General features: G+C 32.8%; 1 non-coding gene across 1 annotated transcript; it reads left to right on the top strand.

The window, feature by feature from the left end:
- Positions 1-3,485: 3,485 nt before the first annotated feature.
- On the top strand, positions 3,486-3,592 carry LOC120279739. The gene has a single exon (XR_005542042.1). It is a non-coding gene; the product is annotated as a small nucleolar RNA R71 (small nucleolar RNA).
- The last annotated feature ends 886 nt before the right edge of the window (positions 3,593-4,478 follow it).

The raw sequence follows: 4,478 nt of genomic DNA, 5'->3' as shown, positions 1-4,478 counted from the left end.
TTGCAACATGAATGTTGTTCTGTAAAAGTCTATATGATTTTTCATTAATAATTTTGATGTGATGATCATACTTACTTTACCTTTCTTTGAAGATAGATGTGATTGTCTTACAAATCCAAAGTATCCTCTCATAAGCATAAACAAGGGAAGGCTTTTCATCAGCATCTACAACATGAATTAGTTTAATAGTGTAGTTGTTATTTTTCATCATTAACAAGCAATCTTCCTAAAATTAGTTATGTAAAATAATAGTACTAACCATTTTACCAATGGTAAATTTGGACAATTTATGACCAATGTAATATTATCGATCAACAAAGCTTGCAAATCATGGTTGTGGTTGTAAATGCTTTTTAGAGTGATAAAAATAGTAGTAAAATGAGTCACTCTTAGACAAACAATTTGTTTCAAACCATATCTTTTTCTTAACCAACTTAATAAATAAATTTTATTATACATAAAAATGGTTACCTTAGAAGCTCGTGAGGTAAGGTCTACCATATCATTAATGTTCCTAATATCTTTTGAAATCAAGTTTACGTGTACAACATGGGGAGACTAGTAAATTTAATTATATTTCTCATGTAATAGCTTTCCTGAAATAATGACAAAATATAACAAAATATTTTATAAAAAAACATAGTTAAGTAATGGTACATAATTGTATAGCTAATAAGCAGTGAACACATAGTAAACAAAATAAAATAGTGGAAAACACATACTTTCATTAATTTAACGGTAAACAAAATAAATGATCATTAAACTATTCATGAATTCCTATTTTGGTTGCCCTACTAAAAAAAAATAAATAAATTCAATTTGATCCCTTAACTTACAATTCTTTTTTGATTGAGTCACTACAAACTATGGTGTTATTGGCAAGTTAACGTGGCATGCTACCTTATTGGCAACTTACCATGTAAGTGCTGACGCCAGTAACACTCGGCTAACTAAGCCCTTCTTTCCCTTTTTCCTTTCTTTCCCCTCTCCACTAGATCCCTAGAGCTCAAGCTTTCATTTACCCCTTAACTCCACTTGGGGAAATCCTAACTATCATGGCACCAGGAAGAAGAGTGAGCAATCACCAAAATGGTGGCCTTGTGGATGAGAGAGATGGAGATAGGTGCCCTTTTCTCTAGATCTTTCCTTTTCTATGTCCCTTTCTTCTTTTTGTTTAGTCTTTCAATCTCATTAGGTATTAAGGTTTAGGGTTTAGATTTATGGCAATTCTTCATTTATATCTTTTCCTAATCTAGTTATTCCTGTTTTCACATGTAGACTTTCCAAATAGAAATATATCTCTATGAAGATTGCATTTTTGCTAATACTTTTGATGAAAATTAGAAGGGGATTAACTCAATGATGAACTTTCAAAACAAGGATAGGGTTGTGGCATAAAATATACTTGAAAATTTAGTTGGTGAGTGATGCGTATCCCAAGCGCACAAATCATTCAAATAGTAAATAAAATATCATTCCCACAAGGATTTTGTTGCTAACAACAAATTTCTAGCAATTAGGGTTATTTAAGCGAATTGATTTGTATGAGAATTATGAAAATAATAAGTAGTGAAAACTAAAACTAACAAAACTAAGGCTACCAATGGCTTAGGTGATTAATTCAGATGCAAGGGCTTCTATGACTAAGATTCATGACAATGATAGATACAAGACTTAGCATTGACTCTTTCTCAGTTAAGTTTAATTGCTTTGAATATTAAATATCCTAGGATACTCACTATTTTCTTTCAAAATATAGCGAGGTATCTAACTTAGAACAACTCATACTTTCATGGTAATTGAATCTAATTAGATGCTTTACGTTGTATGATATTCAATAATTCTCAAGAAATCATAATCTAGGATTTCAAGTTCAATTCTAGGGTTTCGAACATCTTGGTTCACTTTTCAACCCTTCCTTTGTTTTCTAAAATTGTGTATATATGAGGGGTCCAACTGATTCACAAGCATTAAGTTCCATAAACATTGAAGAAAAAACAAATTATAAACATTAATACTAAAATAGAAGTCAATACATCATCGATTATCTAAACATCGGGCTAATCCCAACGCTAGAACAAAATGATCTACTCACTCATGTTTGATGTATAAGCCAAAAGGTTTAGATCAATCATAAATAGAAACATGAAACTAATCATAATAAAAAAAAAGAAGAATCTCTTGATCTTTCACGCGTGATGTTCTTATAGATTGATGACTCTCCCCCTTCGATCTTTGTCCTTTTTCTCCTTTTTGATAGTTTTAGATGATTCCAAGCACTTAGAGAAATCATATCCTTTCTATTGCAAGCAAAAAAATCTTTAAAAATCCTATTTCTTGGTCTTATATGGAGAAGGGTTAAATTAGGCTTGAGATGGCAGCAAGGATCCATGATAATGTTAGTTGACAAAGGTGGGTTGTGTTTGTTCTAGGGTTTTAGTCTTTTAAATTTTTGCATCACTATTCATAGGTCACCCGTGTTTCAAATAATGGGTGAACTTCAGTTATTTGCATGCAAACTGAAGATTAGTAAGTTGAACTAAAAGAGTAAAATCTAATTAAGAACATTAGGAAAGATGAATGATCCATTATGAAATGAAACTTAAATCTATTTAAATATACTATAAATTTAACAATTATGAAAACTCCCCTTACTTGAATCTTTGCTTGTCCTCAAGCATAACAACTATTAAATGCAAGGAGAATTCATTATTCTGGAATCCTTTTTTTGAGAAACCTCAAATGATAGAACTAATTCAACATGAACACCAATAAAAAAGTCACAATCAAAACTTCTAAGAGTATATATCCCATACCAAAGCAAATGAACATGCACGATCATAGCTTAAAAATATAGCCTTCACACCACATGCAAATGAAATTAATATGTCTTTTATTCAACATTGTTTTTTCACTTTTTATAATCCCTTTTCTTTTCATGATTTTTTTCCTTTTTTCCTTTTTGTTTTATATTTTGACTAATATAGATTGTAAATTGCCTTTCTAAGGGATGTACATGCTTTATTAGGTACCAGAACACCAGACTATTTGGTCAATTATAGATCTACACGAACGCCTTCATGCCCAATTATGCCCTTTCTACTAGAGGGATACTTTTATCAGGAGACAAAACCCTAAGCTACTCAACCACAAAAAGTAGCACAACACTATCCAAAAGCACTTATTTCATTAAAATTCTGTTAACATAAACTTTTCCTATATCATTTCTCTCTTATTTGTCCACTTATGAGATATAATATATCTAAAATTAGCTTCTATGTTTAATACTTTCTTGCTAAAATTGTTGACAAAGTGGGTTTCTTTCATTTGACCATTGACAACGGTTTAGAGCCATATCTTCAAATAAATTGTAGGCCTCATCCACAATCTGGTTCATCAAGGTTCCTCTTGCCACAGCGTCCATTGAAATCCTGGTGTGGTATGTCAATCCATTGTAAAAACTCTACACTAGCTACCACTTCACTAGTCCATGATGGGAACACAAGCTCAATAATTCTTTAAATCTATCCCAGGTGTCACACAAAGAATCTCCTTTCTTTTAAGCAAAATTAGTGATTTGATTCCTAAGTTGAGTCATCTTGTTTGGTGGAAAGTATCTGTCTAAGTAGGCTTGCAATAGCAGATCAAGGGTAGTGATAGATTCTATTGGAAGAGAGTGCAACCATTCCCTGACTTTATCTTTCAGGGAAAAAGGGAACAACCTTAACCTGATGGCATCTGCAGAGACTCCATTAAGATTCAAAGTATCACAGTACTCTAAGAAGATTGAAAGATGTAGATTTGGGTCTTTTGTCGGTGAGCCTCTAAACTAGTTTGTTAAACCATGGGAAAAATTGTAGGCTTCAATACGAAGTTATTCGCTTCAACTATATCTTGTAATGCTTGAGTGCAATCCTTGAACATTTAGTGCTGTGAAATCCTTTAGGGGAGTTTGGTTCACAGTAATGTGAAAACATTAGTAGGAATCAGGTCGTAATTTGAACATATTACAATGTTTGATTACTGTAGGGTTGCATTTGGTAGATGGGAAAGAACCCAACTTTCCCTAGAAAGTAACACATGGGAATCAGTTTACCATGTTTTGGTAGAGGTTTTTTGCTTGAAAGTATCTTTGACATAGGAGACAAATTCCATCAAGATGTAGGAAAGTAATTCCTCACTAAATGGTGCGAAAGTTGGATTCGCATGGGAAAGGAAAGTTAGCATATTTTTTGGACCAAAATACCCTCAACCCTTTTCTAAAATTACTTTTCCACTTTCTAGGGTTTTCTCAAAAGGCCTTCATCTCTTGCCCAGATACTCGACAACACCCCTGAGCCTTCATCCCTTCTCCAAGAAACCGACAACACCTCCATCGCCCAAGCCTGCTTCTCTCGACACCTTCATCTCCTCCACCCAATCAGGTATGTGCATCATTTCTTCTGATATCAATGGTATATATATATATGTATATTTAT

This window comes from Dioscorea cayenensis, chromosome 16, assembly GCF_009730915.1.
Source record: "Dioscorea cayenensis subsp. rotundata cultivar TDr96_F1 chromosome 16, TDr96_F1_v2_PseudoChromosome.rev07_lg8_w22 25.fasta, whole genome shotgun sequence".
Lineage (NCBI taxonomy): Eukaryota > Viridiplantae > Streptophyta > Magnoliopsida > Dioscoreales > Dioscoreaceae > Dioscorea > Dioscorea cayenensis.
The sequence above is the reverse complement of the archived record's forward strand: the minus strand, read 5'-3'. Positions and strand labels throughout refer to the sequence as shown.